The sequence below is a fragment of the Bos javanicus genome, chromosome 2 (assembly GCF_032452875.1).
Source record: "Bos javanicus breed banteng chromosome 2, ARS-OSU_banteng_1.0, whole genome shotgun sequence".
Classification (NCBI taxonomy): Eukaryota; Metazoa; Chordata; class Mammalia; order Artiodactyla; family Bovidae; genus Bos; species Bos javanicus.
The window spans coordinates 45472278-45495325 of record NC_083869.1 but is presented as its reverse complement, the minus strand read 5'-3'; the positions used below and the strand labels follow the sequence as shown (position 1 = coordinate 45495325).

The window sequence follows — 23048 nt, the reverse complement described above, 5'->3', positions numbered from 1 at the left end:
CCAATGCAGGAAATGTAAAAGATGCTGGCTTGATCCCTGGGTTGGGAAGATCCCCCGGAGGTGGGAATGGCAACCCACTCCGGTATTCCTGCCAGAGAATCTCATGGACACAGGAGCCTGGTGGGCTACAGTCCATAGGGTTGCACAGAATTGGACAAGACTGAAGTGATTTACACACATAACACATGTCTTGACTATTGTAAATATTGCTGCTATGAACGTAGAGGTGTATGTATCTTTTTGAATCATCAGTTCAGTTCAGTCACTCAGTTGTGTCTGACTGTTTGTGACCCCATGGATTGTAGCACGCCAGGCCTCCTTGTCCATCACCAACTCCCGGAGTTCACCCAAATTCATGTCCATTGAGTCGGTGATGCCATCCAACCATCTCATCCTCTGTCATCCCCTTTTCCTCCCTCCTTAAATCTTTCACAGCATTTTGAACCATAGTTTTGTCTGGGTATGTGCTCAGGTTCTGTCCAGGTATATGCCCAGGTTCTATCTTTAATATGGTTAATTTTAGAAACTTTTCTCCTTTAAAATTATCCACTTCATTTAATGTTTAAGCTTATTTGTGAGAAGGCCAGCAAAACATTCTCATGATTTTTTAAACTTTCCTCTATATAAATAGTTATTTCCCCTAATTATTTCTTACTTTGTATATCTGTGCATCCTCACTTTTTCTTGATTAAGTTAGCCAAGGGTTTATCTATATTTTTAACTAAAAATAAGCCAAGAGATTATTTATTATCAGATTTATTGTTTTACTACTCTCTATCTCATTATTTTCTACTTTTATTATTTTTCCCTTTACTTTTATCTGGTTTAATTATTTCTTTCTAGATTTCTGTTCCCAGATATTAATTCATTTATCTCAGTTCTTTAATGTACATTGAAAAGATATAGAAAAAGTTTCAGTGATTGCTAATATATAGATTCTAATATGTAGTGCTTTCATCATTGTTGCTTTTTAGAAATTCTTTAATTTTTGTATTTCTTTCTACTTTGACTCTATCAAAAGTTTTAAAATTTTTAAATAAAAGAAAACATTTCTTAAAATGCATTAGTGTGTATAGGTTATTGCACTGTGATTGAATGATTTTTGTAATATCTCTACTTTATGGAACTTTCTGGAGTTTTTTCTTTTCTAATTACGGTATGATTAATGTTTGTAAATGTCTTCATGTGTGCTCAAGAAGAAAGTTCATTCTTTATTACCTGCATGTAAAGTTCAATATATGTCCAAAAAGTTTGCCTCATTGATTGCATTATTTAGATTTTCTAAATTCTTATTTATTTTTCATTTATTTGATCTGTCTCCTACTTAGCTGTGTGTACATTCTCCTGTTACTAGTGCGTTTCTTTCTATGTGATTTTGCACATCTTCTACTATTTGCTTTATAAATGTGATTTCTTTGTTCTTAGGTGCATTGATGTTTATAACTATGTTTACATAAGTTTAGCGTTTTTACTTTGAATTGTACTTTTAACATTGAAACGTATCCTTTATCACTCTGCTGCTGCTGCTGCTGCTGCTAGGTCACTTCAGTCGTTGCTGTATATTTTGATTCTACTTCTCTGACACCAATATCTCTGCATTCTTCCCATTTGCTGGTACTCATTTATCTTTTTCTCATTTATTTATTTTTGCCTTTAGGGATCATGAGTTTCTTGTATAGACCATATAGCTGGATTTTAATTCATGAAGCACACATTTAAAGTCTTTTTCTTTGAACGGGTGAGTTAAGCCCTTGGTTGGAGAGAGCACCGAGTGGAGAAGTGAAGTGTGGCAATCAAGTTTTTGCCCTTTTTGTCTTCCCTTTTCCTTTGCAGCATCTAAATCCACCTACCTCCCTTGCATTTTACCTTTGCTACCTTCTTTCCTGAAGGTATTTCTCCCTCAATGATATCATCGTCTCTCCCCTGGAGTATTCCTTTACTAAGAAGGCTTGGCTGCCTTCTGGGACACTGTCAGGTACCTGCCCGGTGAGCAGTGCTTTGATCTATGGCATGATTTTTTAGCCTAGGTGATAACTTTCTCTTAGTGGTAAAGGCTTTAGAACAATCTTAGCCTGGAGCACACTTCTATCTCATCTCTTCCATATAGCTTTTTAAAAATTATATTTATTTTTAATTTATTGATGATTGCTTTAAAATATTGGTTTGATTTCTGCCATACATCAACATGAATTAGCCAGAGATGTACATATGCACACCTCCTGCCCTTACCCACAGGTCTAGGTTGTTACAGGGCCCAGGTTTGTGTTCCCTGAGGCATACAGCAAATTTCCACTGGCTATCTCTTTTAAATATGTTAGTGTATCTGCTTCCATGCTACTCTCTCCATTCATTTCATCCTCTCCCCCACCCTTGTCCATAAGTCTGTTCTCTATGTCTGCATCTCCATTGCTGCCCTGTGAATAGATTCATCAGTACTATCTTTCTAGATTCTATATGTATGCTTTAATATATGATATTTGTTTTTCTCTTTCTGACTTACTTCACTCTGTTTAATAGGCTTTAGGTTCATCCACTTCACTAGAACTGACTGAAATGTGTTCTTTTTAAGGGCTGAGTAGTATTCCATTGTATATATGTACTATGGCTTCTTTATCCATTCATCTGTTGATGGGCATCTAGGTTGCTTCCATGTCCTAGTTATTGTAAACAGTGCTGCAATGAACATTGGGGTACATGTGTTTTTTTTTCAGTTTGGTTTCCTCAGAGTATATGCCTAGAAGTAGTATTGCTGGGTAGTATAGTGATTTTATTCCTAGTTTTTTAAGGAATCCCCATACTGTCTTCCATAGTAACTGTATCAACTTACATTCCCATCAGCAGTGCAAGAGGGTTCCCTTTTCTCCATACCCTCTCCAGCACTTGCTGTTTGTGGATTTTTTGATGATAGCCAACTGTACTTGTTCTCTATGAAGGCTGGCAGCAGGAGTGCAGAAGTGTAAGGAGATAGCTAACTGTGCTCAGATGTATATTTTTCTATTTAGAGTCAGTTTGGACTTTTAAAATTTTCTGTCTTCCAATTAGATTGAAAGCATGAGTTTTGTTCAATATAATTTCTTCTTACTGTTGACTTTTTCTCCTCTGGAGGAAATGTTGCACAATTTGTATTTCCATCATTGCCACTGCATGGGCTATTGGAAAATATGAGAATCCTTGATTTCTTATGTTCCCTGTCTTACTCTACGTTCAGAATACTTCTGTGACTGCAAGTTAGAGGAATTCTGATTCCCAGGTAGGGAATTGTCCGTCCCCCTAGGATGTTGAAAAATATAAGAGAATTCTGGAGCCACACAGCCAGTGGATGGCCTACAAATCCAGCTGCTTTTACTAATATCAGGTCTTCTATTTCATGCAGCCTCTCTTGTCTTGCATACTGGCTTTCATTCTTATGCATGAAGCTTTATGGTTGCAATATGACTGCCATTGTCTCAAGTTCATGGCAGCAGAGAAGAAAATGGATCTATTCTAGCAGTCTCTCTTCTTTTTTTCATGAAAAAATTTCTTAGTAAGTCTCCACTAGTAATATCTCCTTGGCCAGAAGTGTGTCACATGGTCCCTTCTATCCGCAAGGAAGGCTATAAAGCTATGGAGTATTTGGCTTCTTTCAGATCCTATACTTGAAGGAGGCAAGGGAAAAAAAGAGTTGAGAATAAATGTGAGCTGGGTTGGCCAGCACAGAGTATCAGCAGCACTTAGATTTCTTCTATGTACCTCACAGCACTAAGGGGAGTTCAGCCCACATGAATTGACTTGAATTGACATTTTGGCTTGACCTATTTAATATGTATATGTAGAATACATGTGTACATAGGATTATGCTTATGTCTATTTGTCCAGGAAGATCAATGATTGCTCTCATTTAAAGGTATGTTATTTGAGTAAGTAATGCCAGTAATCCCCATCTTAGCAGTCCTGTAGTAATGCCACAGGTAGAATAATTCTTAGAGAGAGTAAAGGCCCTAAAGACCTAAATTTACAGACAACACAATACAGAAATTTAAGCTATGAACTCCTAAGTAAAAGCAGATATTCGTAACAGGGAACACTGCCTCTATCCTCCTACCCAGTTGATATATCTACAAACCTACCACTTATTTATCAATTACAGTGTGTTTCTCTTAGGATTGTTCTAGAAATCTAGTGGAGTGATATGTATAAAGCTCCTTACACATAAATGTCCATTATAACAACTACTGGTATTAGTGATACAATGTTTGCCAAGCGTAGTAATAACTGCATATATATACATATGTGTGCTTAAGTCACTTCACTTGTGGCTGACTCTTTGTGACCCTATGAACTGTAGCCCATAGGCTCCTCTATTCACTGGATTCTCCAGGCAAGAATACTTGAGTGGGAGTTTCTGTGTCCTCCTCCAGGAGACATATGTATATATAATAACATATATTTATGTATTCCTTGTAACAATTTTATGAGGTGGTCATTATTATCATTTTTCATATGAGGAAACTAAAGCTGATTGACATTTAATAAATTGTCTCTAAAGTAACATAGCTGATACATGGAGAGACTGGGGCTCTAGTCAATATCAATCTGATTCCAGAGCCTGTACCTTTAATCCTCCCCAGGACAGTATTTAATAATCACCATCTAAATTGTCGGAGAAGGCAATGGCACCCTACTCCAGTACTCTTGCCTGGAAAATCCCATGGATGGAGGAGCCTGGTAGGCTGCAGTCCATGGGGTCGCGAAGAGTCAGATACAACTGAGTGACTTCCCTTTCACTTTCCACTTTCATGCATTGGAGAAGGAAATGGCGACCCACTCCAGTGTTCTTGCCTGGAGAATCCCAGGGACGGGGGAGCCTGGTGGGCTGCCATCTCTGGGGTCGCACAGAGTCAGACACGACTGAAGCGACTTAGCAGCAGCAGCAGCAGCAGGGATGGAGTGGGCTTCCCAGGTGGCTCAGTGTAAACAATCTGCTTGCCAAACAAGAGACGTGGGTTTGATCCCTGGGTTGGAAAGAGCCTCTGGAGGAGGAAAATGGCAACTTACTCCAGAATTCTTGCTTTAGAAATCCCACAGACAGAAGCCTACAACCATGGGGTTGTAGAATCCATGGGGTCTCAGAGTTGGATATGACTTACAGACTAAACAACAAGAAGGGCTAGAGTGACTGCTTACAAGTATCGGGTTTCTTTTAAAGGAGACAACACTGGACGATGTATGGCAAAACCAATACAATATTGTAAAGTAATTAGCCTCCAATTAAAATAAATAAAATTATAATAATAAATAAAATAAAAAATTGTGGTAGTTCTTGCACAACTCTGTGAAATACTGAAAAAAGGAGCCATACACTTTAAGCAGGTGAATTACATGACATGAATCATAGCTCAATAAATGTGTTTTAAAAATGAATATACTATTTATATATACCTTGTCATACAATATAATAAAGCTTAAAAAATTTGCAAACTGAACCCAAAATTCATATGGAAATGCAAAGAATCTAAAGTAACTAAAACCCTTTTGAAAACTAAAGATAGAGAGTTCATTCTGTCTGATTTCAAGACTTCATAAAACCGAAATATCAAGGCAACTGAGGATTGACATAAGGATGGTATCAATGGAGAAAAACGGAGTTTGGCAATGGACCCACACATGCACGGCCAACTGATTTTCAGCAAGGGTGCTGAGGTAATTCAAAAGCAATAGACACCTTTTTCCAACAAATACTGGACAAGTGAATATCCATCTGTAAAGCTGAAACAATATCAAATGGAATCTCAATCTTTACTCCATTATCTTGAACCATATAAAATTAGCTAAAAATTAAAATTTCTGGGAAAAATCAAATGAAGAAATCTTTGTAAGTCTGGATTAGGTAAATATTTCTTGGATATGACACAAAAGCACAAACTACATAAGAAAATACTGGTAAACTGTATTTTGACAAAATAACCAACTTCTGTTCTTTGCAAGACATTAATAAAATGAAAAAAACCCACATATCGGAATAAATATTTACAAAATATATCTTATAAAGGACTTATATCAAAATACATACACAAAAAACTCTTAAAATCTAATAATAAGATAAGAAACAATCAAGCTAAAAGGAGCCAAATGGTTTGAACAGACTTTGAACCAAAGAAAATATACTAATTGCAAGTGATTACAAATAAGCACATGGGGGAAAGTGTTCAGCATCATTAATCATTAGGAAAATGCAAATTAAAAACCTATATTTACCAGAATGACTAAATTGATAAAGGCTGAAAATGCTAAATGTTACTGAAGATGCAGAGTTGCAGAATAACTAGAACCCTTGTGAGTTGGTGGTAGAAATACAAAATGGTAGAGCTATTTTAGAAGAGAGTTGACATTTTCATATAAAATATATTTTATAAGAAATATATGAGTATGGATTTAAAAGTTAAACCCATGCTTAATATTTTATGGTAGTCTTGCTGAAGGCAGGATCAATCCCCCTTCTCAAAATTGGTTCAGATGTCAAGACAATTGATGCCACATATGCATCAGGAGAATAAGAAAAAGTTTATTACTCACATAATGAGGCTTTCTGGGAAGAGCAAGGCAAGCTCCCAAGCCAGTTCAAGATGGTTTGAAGGAGTCATGACTTTGTTCTTTACTGTGGTGAAGACCAAGGTAGAGGTTACAGAGTAGTTTGAACTTGTCCATTGACACTAAGGGAGGGAGCATTTGGGGCTTTTTATGGCTTGCCCAGATGTGGAAAAAGAAAGGGAGAGGGGTGGGGCTTAAAGTTATCTATGGTCAAACATCAAAAATGGAGTTAGACACTTTATTACACTGGCCATACAACCCAGCAGTTCCACTCCTAGATATTTAACCAAGAGAAATGATAATATATATAGTTACAGAAACCTATATGCAAGTGTTTATCACCCAAACTGTAAACAACCCCAAAAGTCCATCAACTGGTGAATCAGTAAACAAATTATAGTACATGGCTATAATGGAATACTACTTTGCAATAAAGAGGAACAATTTATAGGTGCATGCAACAGTGTGACATGTGACAGAATCTCTAAGCACTTCACTGACAGAAGCCAGATACAAAAGTTATATACACTATGGTTACATTTAGATGACAATCTGAAGAAGACAAAACTATAAAGACAAGAATCAGATAAGTGATTGCCAGGGACTGGAGGTTGGTTCAGTTCAGTTCAGGGACTTCCTTGGTGGCTCAGATGGTAAAGCATCTGCCTACAATGTGGGAGACCTGGGTTCAATCCCTGGGTTGGGAAGATCTCCTGGAGAAGGAAATGGCAACCCACTCCAGTATTCTTGCCTGGAAAATCCCATGGGCGGAGCAGCCTGGTAGGCTACAGTCCATGGAGTCACAAAGAGTCAGACACGACTGAACACCTTCACATTCACGTTCAGTTCAGTTGAGTCACTCAGTCACGTCTGACTCTTTGCAACCCCATGGACTGCAACATGCCAGGCCTCCCCGCCAGGCTTCCTTGAGTTTACTCAAACTCTTGTCCATTGAGTTGGTGATGCCATCCAGCCATCTCATCCTCTGTTGTCTCCTTCTCCTCCCACCTTCAATCTTTCCTAGCATCAAGGTCTTTTCAAATGAGTCAGTTCTTCACATCAGGTGGCCAAAGTATTGGAGTTTCAGCTTCAACATCAGTCCTTCCAATGAATATTCAGGACTGATTTCCTTTAGGATGGACTGCTTGGATCTCCTTGCAGTCCAAGGGACTCTCAAGAGTCTTCTCCTACACCACAGTTCAAAAGCATCAATTATTTGACACTCAGCTTTCTTTATAGTCCAAGTCTCATATCCATACATGGCTACTGGAAAAACCATAACTTTGACTAGATAGACCTTTGTTGGCAAAATAATGTCTCTGCTTTTTAATATGCTGTCTAGCTTGGTCATAACTTTTCTTCCAAGGAGTAAGTTAAGCGTCTTTTAATTTCATGGCTGCAGTCACCATCGGCAGTGATTTTGGAGCCCCCCCCCCCAAAAAATAGTCTGTCACTGTTTCCATTATTTCTCCATCTATTTGCCATGAAGTAATGGAACCAGATATCATGATCTTAGTTTTCTGAATGTTGAGTTTTAAGCCAAGTTTTTCACTCTCCTCCTTCACTTTCATCAGGAGGCTCTTTAGTTCTTCTTTGCTTTCTGCCATAAGTGTGGTGTCATCTGCATATCTAAGGTTATTGCTATTTTCCCAGCACTCTTGATTCCAGCTTATGCTTCATCCAGTCCAGCATTTCACATGATGTACTCTGCATATAAGTTAAATAAGCAGGGTGATAATATACAGCCTTGACGTACTCCTTTCCTGATTTGGAACCAGTCTGTTGTTCCATGTCCAGTTCTAACTGTTCCTTCTTGACCTGCATACAGATTTCTAGGAGGCAGGTCATGTGGTCTGGTATTCCCATCTCATGAAAAATTTTCCACAGTTTGTTGTGATCCACATAATCAAAGGCTTGGCATAGTCAATAAAGCAGAAGTAGATGTTTTTCTGGAATTCTCTTGCTTTTTCAATGATCCAACAGATGTAGGCAATTTGATCTCTGGTTCCTTTGCCTTTTCTAAATCCAGCTTGAGTATCTGGAGGTTCATGGTTCACATACTGTTGAGGCCTGGCTTGGAAGTTGGTAGAGGGAACTGGTTTCAAAGCACATGAGAGTTTTTTGAGATGTATCAAGTATGTGACTTTACTACACTTCTGGAGGGAAAATTTGGGGTGTGAAAATTATATAACCATAAACTTAAGATAAAAAATAAACTTTTAGATGATAGAGTTAATATTACTGCCTTTAATTTCTAGTTAAGTAAACTGAAGCTAAAAAATTTAACTGGTCTGCTAAAAACCACTGGGGGATAAGGGTTGGGGAAGTGGTAGAGGCAGGGCTTCAAACCACTGAACTTCCATCTCAAGCTTGTTCAGGATATTGTTTTTACTCATACAAGCAAGCACTTTTATGACTGTTTCTCATTAACAATGTAGCATAAAAAAGACTTAGACTTGTATTGTGTCATTCCAAGTTCAGTTCTGTTCAGTTCAGTCGCTCAGTTGTGTCCGACTCTTTGCGACCCCATGAATCGCAGCATGCCAGGCCTCCCTGTCCATCACCAACTCCCAGAGTTCACTCAGACTCATGTCCATTGAGTCAGTGATGCCATCCAGTCATCTCATCCTCTGTCATCCCCTTATCCTCCTGCCTGCAATCCCTCCCAGCATCAGAGTCTTTTCCAATGAGTCAACTCTTCACATGAGGTGGCCAAAGTACTGGAGTTTCAGCTTTAGCATCATTCCTTCCAAAGAAATCCCAGGGCTGATCTCCTTCAGAATGGACTGGTTGGATCTCCTTGCAGTCCAAGGGACTCTCAAGAGTCTTCTCCAACACCACAGTTCAAAAGCATCAATTTTTCGGCACTCAGCTTTCTTCACAGTCCAACTCTCACATCCATACATGACCACTGGAAAAACCATAGCCTTGACTAGATGGATCTTTGTTGGCAAAGTAATGTCTCTGCTTTTCAATATGCTATCTAGATTGGTCATAACTTTTCTTTCAAGGAGTAAGCGTCTTTTAATTTCATGGCTGCGGTCACCCAAGGGGTCATATCAAATCCATTAAGTCAATATGGAAAAGTTATCAAAGTTGAACAAATCAGATTTCTAGCTCAGTGTAAACAATGAGGCCTTCCTGAAAATGGGTTGCTTGTTGATAGTGTCTGGGTAAAAGTCAACAGGCCAGGAAAGTAGAGCTCGGGAGATGTTTGAAGAATTTAAAGAATAGTGTGCTATTGCAGTTGCTGGCTTCTAAATGCCCAGTCATCACACCTGTTCTGTAAAGGAGGTGGAAGATATGTATTGCACTTAATAATGTGAACTAAGTCCTAAGGCTTGTGAGTGTTACAAAGAGGAAAACATTTATCTGCTAGCCTGAAGATGTATGGTGATATGGTAAAATATGTTTATTCCGACAGAAAAGGACTGTATATGTAATATGTTCTGAAAGCAATACACAACATAACTGAGTTAAATACACTTCTTTATAAATCCCATATAAGTGAAAAAAAAGACCATTATCTTTTCAATCAACAATGTAAAACACTCTATGCAAACTGTGATACACATTAAGAAAAACCTACAGATAATATCTATGGATTAAAATTAAGCTAATTTAATTAAAGACTGAATATAATTCTTCATCTTACCTTTTATGGATTTAAAATTAAATTGTTATGTTAGGGTGATGGGATTAGGTGATTTGAGCCTATTTGGTATGATTGTAAAGTATTTTAATTTTAAAGCCTTGAGGATAAAGAAATGCAGCTAATTGCTGTGTGCACAGAAATAGCAGTAAACATCTACTGAGCTGAGACTCAATTAAAGCCCCTGAACTCAAGGGCAGAATTTAGCCCAGATCATTTGAAAATAACAGCATCCTCCCTTATAATTATAAGATCAATGACAGACAAGATAACTAGTATATCTGGTAATCAAGGTAACAGCTTTTGCAGATCTAATTAGAGTATATTCTGTTACTTGGAATATATGCCAAAGGTGTTAAACTAATCTTCTGTGCTTAAAGATGATGCAAAATCTTAGGAAAGTAATATGTATAATCTGTATTCCTCACTTCATAAACAGTAAGAGGCAATGAATAAATCAATACTATTGTAATTATAGTTTTAGAGCACACTTAGGACAAAGCAGCTATCCTTTCAGGACAAGTATCAGTTTGAGTACCTAAAATTCAACTCTCTGTCTTGTACTGCCCTTTCAAGTTTAACAGTGCAATGAGTACTGGAGACAAGTTCAGGACATTTACAAGTTAGTCTATCACCAACCAAAATGTCTGTTAGTGGCAGCTTGGTCTCAAAATCACACAAGCCTAGGTTGATATCCTTGTTGTGATACACAGGCCTTTGCCAGCTTTTACAGTGGTCATCTGTTGCTTTTGCCTCTACTCTTTTCCTGAGTCACAGTGTCTTCATTTTCCTTTGAGAAGTCCTCCCATCCTGATAACATGCAGTCTTGGTGAAGCTGTAAAATACACAGTCTAAGCTTCTCTGCCAGTCACTGGGTTCAAGGCTAGAATGGTCAATACCTGTAAGCCATCCTCTGCAAAGTAGTGACAGGTCCAGGGTTTGGAATATGAACAGGGCCAGGTCAAAAAAAGACTCTCCCTGGTGGATGTAATTGCTAAGTTGATGGTGGCCATTTTTTGCTATTAAGCCAGAATTCTAATTCTCTTTCTAATGAGAATTAGAAAGAAATTCTAATTTCTTTCAAAAGAAAGAAAGTAGAGCTGAGGATGTATATCAAAAGAAATATAGAGAGCTCCTTATAACGTTGTTTATATCTCCGAATCCAGATATGTCTGACAGCCAGATTCACCCACTGAAATATCTAGCAATAAAATAATTTTCTGTTTGCTTAAATAAGCAACAATGACACAACCTACCAAATATGTCTATGCTTTGGTGTCCTAACTTGTAAAATTGAACATAAAAGTTACTGCTTTACAAAATTACTGTAACTCAGACAATTGCTGCTTTACTCCATTTAATATCTGTAATGACTCTCTGTGAAGTGTTAATTTTATCTCCATTTTACTGATGAGGAAATTGATGCTTAGATATTAAGTAATTTGCCAGAGGTAATGTACTAGAGTAATCAGTGTTAATTGATGTAAAATAATCTCAAAACTTCAGTGGCTTTACACAAGGTCCAGTTCTAACCCAAGGTTAAAGGAGCTCTCCTGTGCAACTTTGTTCTAGGTGCTTTGCAGGGATCCAGGCTCCCTCCTTCCTGGGGCTCTGCTTTCCTGTACCTTCAGTTTCACACTAGTGTCACTCGGCCAGCAGGTAGAGATGGTTGAGGGGTATAGAACACGGGGAAGGCAAACTAAATACACAACTCCCCCAACTCAGAAGTGATATATATAATTATTGCTGAAGTTTATTGGCTAAAATCATTCACAGGTTACCTTCTAACTGTAAGGAGTCATGTAGTCTTTCTGTTTGCTCAAATGAAACTTAAATGTAGTATTATCTGTACCATAATTATCACTGGTTAATAAGGGTGGAGCCTGGATTTCAACCCAATCAAACTGACTATTTAGCAGGCCCTTAAGCACTATGCTACTTACAGTAATCTGTTGTCAGCACCTACTGAATGTGTGTGATGGAGCTAGGCGTATGGCAGATGTTTAATAGACTTAAGTTCTCTTCTGAGAAAGAGAGAGAACAAGGGATGATGAAGGGAGGAAGAAAGGAAGAGAAAGGAAATAAAAACTGGTTATAAATAATTAAATTCTTTTGTGTTTCTTTTCTCTCTAAAAATCTTTAATTAGATAACTAGAGATGGGATGAAAATGATGAATCATATTTTTTAAATTATAATACTTTAGAAAAAGAAGGACAATGATAGCAAAAGTGAGACAACAGGAAAAGTTAAATGCAGACTGTCTCGTGTCCTAACTCAACCCATCCAGATAACAACTCATGAGGCAGAAACCACTGTGATGGTGTTGTGAGTATCAATGGTACATTTTGATAATCTTTGGGTTTGTGTATTTGCACATATAATACAAATTACAAGCCACAAGACTTCTCTGAATTTATGCCTGAAATTTTCCCCTTTGAATTTTGTCCCAGCTGTCTGCCTCTCTTCTCACAAGTCCATCAGGTTTTTCAATTCAGCCTTTTTAACTTGCTACCTCCTTGCCTCAAGCGACTCTCATGAGCTCTCTGCTGGGATCCATGCTACTTAATGGGCATAACCAGTGGGCAATATTGAAAGTAGATAAAAGGATGGAAAACAATGCAATACTATTATCAATTTCTCCAAATATAAACTAGTGTTTTCCTAACATTCTCTTGGCATAGGAGAGACTGGGCTATACTTTTCAACAAGACCTTATGAAAGGTGCAAGGATAATAAATTAGCCTAAACTCCTGTCAGACTCAGATCATTCTAGAGACTCTTCCGAGACAGCTCTTCCTCTGTTTCCAGCATGGTATGTATCATGTGCTAAAGAGCAGCTGACAACTTCCGTCACCCATACCCTCACCTTCCATCAGTACAAATGTTCTAGGCATCTCAGGGCTTCAGATCTGGGCCAATCTGCTTCTAAACCCTCAAGAGAAGGTAAATGATTTTCCTCCCTTCAATGCAAGGCCAACATTGTGATCCTTAATCCCTGATTCCAGGCTAACAATTATTCCCTTCAGGGAAAAATCCTCCACTTAACAATGTGTGGGTTTTGGCCCATGGCTCAAAAAACACAATTATATAGTATACAATAGTCTGAAATTAGAACATTTCCATTTGTTTATACTATATATATATATTTCTTTTTTTGAAAAGAAGACTACATATGAGATACAACAGTTTGATCCATGAAAAGCTGCAACAAGCTTGCTTGAAAACCATGGATATATATTTGGCCAAAAGGTAAAAACACTAATTTCCTGAAGTGAATAGCCTGTGTTTAATATATTATGCCAACTCAATGGTACCTAACCCAGAGTCCCTGAACCTTAAGATAGAGCTTGGCCTTTCCAAGATACTTACTCAAAATTCTAATGTATGAATAAATGTGCATACCTAATGGTAAGATTAGTATCTATTGAGATTACAAAATAATCATAATATGCAGTCCCAGTCTATGAAAACTCTCTTAGCTATTTTTTCTGAATAGGAAGTTTGGTTTATTGATACCCACCTCCTAAAGATGTTATTGAGGATTATCAACAATTAACCATAAGTATTACTGCACTAGACACACAAATAACCATTACCTAAAGAGAAAATGTGATAACCTACATGAAATGGGCCAATACCACAAAAAACACAGTCTGCCAAAACTCACACAAGAAGAATTAGACAATGTGACAGGTCTATATCTGTTAAATAAATTGAATCAATAATAACCTTCTAAAACAGAAAACACCAGACCAAAAATGAATTCATAAGTGAATTCTACTGAACATTTAAGTTAGAAATTACAACAATTTTCTACAATCTCTTTGATATGATAGAAGCAGAGGCGATACTTCCTAACTCATTTTATGAGGCTTCAGTTCAGTTCAGTTCAGTTCAGTCGCTCAGTCGTGTCTGACTTTTTGCGACCCCATGAATTGCAGCACACCAGGCCTCCCTGTCCATCACCAACTCCCAGAGTGCACCCAAACTCTTGTCCACTGAGTCAGTGATGCCATCCAGCCATCTCATCCTCTGTCGTCCCCTTCTCCTCTTGCCCCCAATCCCTCCCAGCATCAGAGTCTTTTCCAATGAGTCAACTCTTCACATGAGGTGGCCAAAGTATTGGAGTTTCAGCTTCAGCATCAGTCCTTCCAAAGAACACCCAGGACCGATCTCTTTTAGAATGGACTGGTTGGATCTCCTTGCAGTTGAAGGGACTCTCAAGAGTCTTCTCCAACAACACAGTTCAAAAGCATCAATTCTTCAGCACTCAGCTTTCTTCACAGTCCAACTTTCACATCCATACATGACTACTGGAAAAACCACAGCCTTGACTAGACGGACCTTTGTTGGCAAAGTAATATCTCTGCTTTTGAATGTGCTATCTAGGTTGGACATAACTTTCCTCCCAAGGAGTAAGCGTCTTTTAATTTCATGGCTGCAATCACCATCTGCAGTGATTTTGGAGCCCCAAAAAATAAAGTCTGACACTGTTTTCACTGTTTCCCCATCTATTTACCATGAAGTGATGGGACCAGATGCCATGATCTTCGTTTTCTGAATGTTGAGCTTTAAGCCAACTTTTTCACTCTTCTCTTTCACTTTCATCAAGAGGCTTTTTAGTTCCTCTTCACTTTCTGCAAAGGGTGGTGTCATCTGCATATCTGAGGTTATTGATATTTCTCCCGGCAATCTTGATTTCAGCTTGTGCTTCTTCCAGCCCAGCGTTTCTTATGATGTACTCTGCATATAAGTTAAATAAGCTGGAACGACCCTTAATACCGAACCAGAAAAATTCAGTCAGTTCAGTTGCTCAGTTGTGTCTGACTCTTTGCCACCCCATGGACTGTAGTACACCAGGCCTCCCTGTCTGTCACCAACTCCCGGAGTTTACTCAAACTCATGTTCATTGAGTTGGTGATGCCATCCAACCATCTCATCCTCCATTGTCCCCTTCTCCTCCTGCCCGCAATCTTTCCCAGCATCAGGGTCTTTTCAAATGAGTCAGTTCTTCACATCAGGTGATCAGAACCAAACAAAGAAATTACAAAATAAGAAAGCTACTGACCAATATCTTTCATGAAAACAGACATAAAACTTTTCAACAAACTATTAGCAAATCGAATCCAACAATGTATGAGAAGAATTATATATCATGATTAATGGCATTTATCCAGGTATGCAGGTTGGTAGCATGTTTGAAAATCAACTAATGTTAATTCCTCATATCAAAGAAGAAGAAGAAAAATCAAATGATTATATCAATACGTGCATAAAAAGCATTTGAAAAAATCTGACCCCTGTCATGATAAAAACACTCAGCAAATTAGAAAAAAAAAACTTCTTCAATTTGATAAAGAACATTTGCAGAAAACCTACAGCTAATGTTATACTTAATAGTGAGAATCTATTAGAAACCCTCTGTCTGAGACCTGAGGATGAAGGCAAAGATGTTCTCTCACATCATTCCCTTTTAATATTGTATTGAAAGTCCTAGATAATGAAATATAACAAGAAAGTAAATAAAAGGTATACAGATCAGATAAGGAAGAAATAAAACTGTCTTTGCTCACACATGACATGCTTGCCGAAGTAGAAAATCCAAAAGAATCAACAACAATAAACCTCCTGGAACTAATAAGAAATTATACCAAAGTTGCAGGATACAAAGTTAATACACAAAAGTAAATTTCTTTCCTATATACCAGTCCCAGCAATGAACAAGTAGAATTATTAAAACACACCATTCACAGTAGCACTCCTAAATGTAAAACATCAAATTATAAAACTCCTAGAAGACAACAGGCAGAGAACAAGGCTTTTTAGGGCAGTAAAAATATTCTTTATGATACTTTAATGATGGATACATGTTATTATATATTTATCCAAATCCATAAAATATACAACACACCAAGAGTGGATCCTATTGTAAACTCTGAACTCCGTGTGATAATGGTGTGGGTGATAATGGTGTGTTAATGTAGGTTCATCACTTGTAACAAATGTACCCTTCTGGTTGCTGCTGCTGCTGCTGCTAAGTCGCTTCTGTGTGACCCCATGGACTGCAGCCTACCAGGCTTCTCCATCCATGGGATTCTCCAGGCAAGAACACTGGAGTGGGTTGCCATTTCCTTCTCCAACCCTTCTGGTTAGGGATCTTGATAATAGGAGAGCCTACACATGTATGAAGTCAGGGTCTATGTGGGCATTCTGCACTTTCTGTTCAATTTTACTACGAACTTAAAACTGCTGTAACTAACAAGGACCCACTCTATGGCACAGGAGACTATACTCAATATTTTGTAATAACCTATCAAGGAAAAAAATCTGAAAAAAATAGACATATATGTATGTATAACTGAAACACTGCTGTGCATCTAAAATTAACACAGTATTTTAAATCAACCATACTTCAATAAAAAATTTTAAAGATTTAAAAACTGCTCTAAAAAGTAAACTCTATTTTTTTGAAGGGATATGCTTAGATCGCATTTAATTCAAATTTTTTGCAACCTTTGAAAATTTCCCATACATCACAGAGAGTTTACTTTTTTGATTTTGGGTGCTACTGTATTTTAATAATAGTGAGCAAACAATAAACATTTACATAAACCCAGTCCAAAACCAAATCCTTTTTACATAAGAAAGATTGTATCCTTCACCACAATCCTTATATTCAACTTATCTCAAATAAGATATTCAGAACCATGACACTCGTACAAATACACACAGACACATACACACACACAGGCTCAACTTGCCAGTGCCTACTCAATTTTTGCCATATTTTCCCATCAAAAGCAGTCTAGGGAGAGACAACCCATCGACCAAGAAGACAAGACTTTCCACTGAGCTGAATTCACCGTTATGAGATGGCTGTCTGCAATGACAAGTAACACCGACTTTCACAGAAGCGTTACTTGCCACGAATAAAAGTTGCTTACTTGACTGATGATGCTTCACATCTAGAAATATAATACATTTTTGGTCTATAATTTTATTTACTTGTTGTGTCTTTGTCATTAAGATTATGATAGCAAGTTTATGCTAGTTTCATAAAATAAGTTAGAATTGTCCCCTGTTACCATGGTTTGTGAGATAATTTGGGTAAGATTTGTATTATTTCTTCCTTAAATATTTGAAAGAATTCTTGTGAAGGGATCTAAGCCTGGAGGTCTCTTTGGGACAAATTTTTAATTAGAGATTCAATTTTTTTCACAAATGTAGGGCTATCAACATTTTCTTTTTGTGTGTGTGTCAGTTATGTAAGTTGAGCTTTTCAAGGAATTTAAGCATTGCATAAAGTTATTCACAATAGTTCATTATTATGTGTTACATTTATAGGATTTCTCAGTACTGATACTGTTAATTCATCTCCTCTTTTCTTCCTCACTCTCTTGCTCCTCATCATCTTTGCAAAAATTTGTCAATTTCATTATTCCATTCAAATAGTTAACTCAGATTTATTGATTTTTCTCTTTTTTCCTTTTCTCTATTTGACTTCCCATTTATTGTCATGCCCTTTTTTCTACTTATTTGGGTTTAATTTACTCTTTTTATTACCTTTGTAACTTGAATTTTTCTTCTTTTCTAATATAGGCATTTAGAGATATAATGTTTCCTCAAAGCTTTGCTGTAAATGCATCTCACATATTTTGATATTTTGGTCTTTTGTTTAAAATATTTTCTAATTTCACCTGTGATTTTATGATTAATGATTATTTCACAGTATGCTACTTATTTCACAGGATACTACTTGTCTCTTAAGGTGATCCCTTGTAGGCAGCAAGGATTGGGTTTTGCCTTTTTTAATCCTAATAATTAGCCTGATGGGCTGCAGTCCATGGGGTCGCTGAGAGTCGGACAAGACGTAGCGGCTTCACTTTCACTTTTCACTTTCATGCATTGGAGAAGGAAATGGCAACCCACTCCAGTGTTCTTGCCTGGAGAATCCCAGGGACGGTGGAGCCTGGTGGGCTGCCATCTGTGGGGTCGCACAGAGTCGGACACGACTGAAGCGACTTAGAAGCAGCAGCAGCAATCTGCGCCTTTTAAGTTTTTAAATCATTTACATAGAATATGCAGGTCAGGAAGCAACAGCTAGAACTGGACATGGAACAACAGACTGGTTCCAAATAGGAAAAGGAGTACGTCAAGGCTGTATATTGTCACCCTGCTTATTTAACTTATATGCAGAGTACATCACGAGAAATGCTGGGCTGGAGGAAGCACAAGCTGGAATCAAGATTGCCAGGAGAAATATCAGTAACCTCAGATATGCAGATGACACCACCCTTATGGCAGAAAGTGAAGAACTAAAGAGCCTCTTGATGAAAGTGAAAGAAGAAGTGAAAAGTTGGCTTAAAGCTCAACATTCAGAAAACGAAGATCATGGCATCTGGTCCCCTCACTTCATGGGAAATAGATGGGGAAACAGTGGAAACAGTGGCTGATTTTTTTTTTTTTTTTTTTTTCTGGGCTCCAAAATCATTGCAGGCAGTGATTGCAGCAATGAAATTAAAAGACACTCACTCCTTGGAAGGAAAATTATGACCAACCTAGATAGCATATGAAAAAGCAGAGACATTACTTTGTCCACAAAGGTCCGTCTAGTCAAGGCTATGGTTTTTCCAGTGGTCATGTATGGATGTGAGAGTTGGACTGTGAAGAAAGCTGAGCGCCGAAGAATTGATGTTTTTGAACTGTGGTGCTGGAGAAGACTCTTGAGAGTCCCTTGGACAGCAAGGAGATCCAACCAGTCCATCCTAAAGGAGATCAGTCCTGGGTGTTCATTGAAAGGACTGGTGTTGAAGCTGAAACTCCAATACTTAGAGCTAATTCATTTGAAAAGACCCTGATGCTGGGAAAGATTGCGGGCAGGAGGAGAAGGGGACAATGGAGGATGAAACGGCTGGATGGCATCACCAGCACAATGGACAGAGGTTCAAGTGAAGTCTGGGAGTTGGTGATGGACAGAGAGTCCTGGCATGCTGCAGTTTATGGGGTCGCAAAGAGTTGGACAGGACTGAGCGAATGAACTGAACTGAACTGACATAGAATATAATATTAAGTTTTAAATTATTGATTCTTAATTATGATACCTTAAATTGTGCTTAAGACTACCACTATATTTGTTTTCTATACCCCTTGTTTGTTCTTGTTTCTTTTCCCTTATTTCTTTTACTTCCTTTGGATAACTTTTTATTAATAGATTTTATCACTTCTATTGGTTCTCTAGCTATACTTCAGTGTCTTAATGTTTTAATGGATACTCTCATGCTGGCCCTATGCTTCCTTAACTCATAATAATCAAACTTTACTTATTATTATACCCTTCACATATAGTATAAGAAACTTGTAACAGTACATTTCAATTTACCTCTTTCCTGTCCTTTGTGCTATTGTCATCATATATAGTATTAATTATATAACCCAAATTAATTGAAATTATTTTTGCTTTAATTGCTTGTTAATTTAATTATTCTTTATTTACCCATATATTTACTATTTCCACCACTCTTTATTCCTTCCTATAGATCCAAATTTCTGCATTTACATGATCCTTTAGCCTAAAGAACTTCTTTCAGCATGTCTGCTATGTGCGTCTATTGCCAACAAGTCTCTCAACTTCTGCTTATCTGAAAACATGCCTTCATATTTAAATGATTATTTCAACTATGCACATAATTATCATGACAATTCTTTTTCATTAAGTGTTTCAGAAATGGTATTCCATTATCTTCTGGCTTCCATTGTTTCTGATAACAAATTAGGCAAAATTTATATCATTGTTCCCGTATATGTAATGTGTGCTTATTCTTCTGCTGCTTTCAGTGTTTTTCTCTATTGTTTTGGATTTCAGCAGATTGACAGTCATGTGCCTCTGTGTGTATGGTGTAAGGTGCTCATCTGATGAAAAGCATTTAATGAGCTTATGATACTTGTGGGTCAATATTTTTAATTAAATTTTTAAAAAATCGACTATTATTTATTGAAATGTACTTTACATGACTTTCTTTTTCTTCTGGGATTCCCAAGTGCTGTGGGTCTGCTCTTACTGACTACTTCTGATTTTGCGTCACTTGTTTCTGCTTCTTTGTATGTTTCATATAACTGATTTCCAAGCATTGTGAATAAAGAAATAATAGAGGCTTAAGATACGATTGAGGGGGGGGAACTTTATTTTGTTTATTTTCTAGAGAATTTAAGTTCTTTCCTGTCTTTGGCAATTAGAGCACATAGATGATGATTTAGTTTAGTTTAGTCTTGTTTTTTTTCAAAAGTCAAGTTGAATTTTGGCTGAGCAGTTTGTAATTAGATTGAGTTCACCTTTGGTTAACCTTTTCTGATCCTTTCTACACTACCACTGCTCAGAACTGACCACTTGGTTCCTGATAACATTTGAGCTAGATAGGGTAGGGGGTGGACCAAAGTTTCAAGTGGCTTGGTCCATGTTTGGATTCAATATATTGAATTGATATTGAATCCAAACATGGACCAAGGAATGAATGACCTATTCATTCCTGAATAACTCTAATAAAATGGAAAAAGGGATTTTTGCAGATTAAGATTACCACTAAATTGACTTTGGTTAATCCTTGGGTTGGTAAGATTCCTTGCAGAAAGAAACGGCAACCCACTCCAATAATTTTGCCTGGAAAACTCCATGGACAGAGGAGCCTCATGGGCTATAGTCCACAGGGTCACAAAGAGTTGGAGATGACTGAGAACACATACATACACATAATCAAAATGAAAATCAAATTACCTAGGCAGACCTAACCTTATCACATGATCCCTTTAAAAGCAGAGTTTTCTCTTGTGAGTAGAGAGTAGCAAAGGAGGAAGAGAGGTGGATTTCAGGGATGAGAAGTTGAAACAAGGCTTCTGGTTTGAAGCTGAAAGGGGGCCACACGCAAAGGACCAAGGGCATCCTCTAGAAACTGAAAACAGCCCTCAACTGACAACTTGCAAGGCAGTGGGGACTTTGGGCCAAATAGTCATGGGTAGCTTAATTCTGCAAACAAAATGAGCTTAGAAGGAGATTTCCACCCCCCGAGTCTCCAAATAAGAACTCAGTTCCCTCAATATCTTGATTTTGGCCTTGTGAGAACCCTAAGCTTTGCTATTCTGAGCTTCCGACATAAGAGACCCTGAGCTAATAAATGGGTGTTGTTTTAAACAACTGAGTGTGCAGTAATTTTGTTATGGAGCGCAAAGAACAAATATAGCCAAGACACAAAGATAAGCTGCACTATCAATGCTAAAGGTAGTTTTTGGTAATGACCATCAGCCTTGGTATCTGAATACACGCAGCATTGAAAATTCTACATTTCAGAAAATACTAATTTCTCTCTTTTACTATTCAAAATTCACCCAATAGGATTATCCCAAAAGTATTAAGAGTACGTGTCATCTAAAAAAGTTTTCCCACAAACCTCTACCTGTTTTTCTTTATCTGGCACATGTATATTTAAATTTATAATCACCAGCATAAATGTGTTAATAATCTAGAGTGACACTGTCTATTTAAATGGTATTGAAACCAGAGTAGGGGGAACTGTCCCTCAGTAGTTGGAGACACTAAAAGTAAACATGGTTGCTGCTGCTGCTGCTGCTGCTAAGTCACTTCAGTCGTGTCTGACTCTGTGCGACCCCATAGACGGCAGCCCACCAGGCTCCCCCATCCCTGGGATTCTCCAGGCAAGAACACTGGAGTGGGTTGCCATTTCCTTCTCCAATCATGAAAGTGAAAAGTGAAAGTGAAGTCACTCAGTCGTGTCCAACTCCTAGCGACCCCATGGACTGCAGCCCACCAGGCTCCTCCATCCCTGGGATTCTCAGGCAAGAACACTGGAGTGGGTTGCCATTTCCTTCTCCAATCATGAAAGTGAAAAGTGAAAGTGAAGTCACTCAGTCGTGTCCAACTCCTAGCGACCCCATGGACTGCAGCCCACCAGGCTCCTCCATCCTGGGATTTTCCAGGCAAGAGTACTGGAGTGGGGTGCCATTGCTACATGATGGTAATTTATTAGAAGGCCACTCATAGAAACTGAATCTCTTTCCTAAAAGGTTAAAAAGTGGATCTTGTCATTCCAAACCCAGCTCCTGCAAAGAAGGGTGGTGAGAAGAAGCAGTGCTGGTCCACCATCAGCGAGGTGGTGACCAGAGAATACACTATCAATATTCACAAGTGCATCCATGGAGTGGGTTTCAAGAAGTGTGCCCCTAGGACACTCAAAGAAATCTGGAAATGTGCCATGAAGGAGATGGGAAGACCGATATGAGCATCAACACCAGGTTCAACAAACGCATCTGGGCCACAGGAATAAGGAATGTCCCATACCGGATCTTCGTGCAGTTGTGCGGAAAATGTAATGAAGACAAAGATTCCCCAAACAAGCCCTACACTTTGGTTACCTAGAAGCATGCCATCACCTTAGAAAATCTTTAGTTAATGTGGATGAGAACTAACTGCTGATTGTCCAATAAAGTTATTGAACCTCCAAAAAAGAAAAAAGAAACTGGTTCTTAGGGATAAAGTTGACATCTGCTAAAAATCCCATGGATGGAGGAGCCTGATGGGCTGCAGTCCATGGGGTCGCTGAGGGTCAGACACGACTGAGCGACTTCACTTTCACTTTTCATTTTCATGCATTGGAGAAGGAAATGGCAACCCACTCCAGTGTTCTTGCCTGGAGAATCCCAGGGACGGTGGAGCCTGGTGGGCTGCCATCTATGCAGTCGCACAGAGTCGGACACGACTGAAGCGACTTAGCAGCAGCAGCAACAGCAGCAGCAGCAGTACGTGTGTATGTTTTACAGGTG

General features: G+C 38.1%; 1 pseudogene; it reads left to right on the top strand.

The window, feature by feature from the left end:
- The window catches only part of LOC133256059 (large ribosomal subunit protein eL31-like), a 33164-nt pseudogene extending 10470 nt beyond the window's left edge, over positions 1-22694 (top strand).
- Positions 22695-23048: the final 354 nt, after the last annotated feature.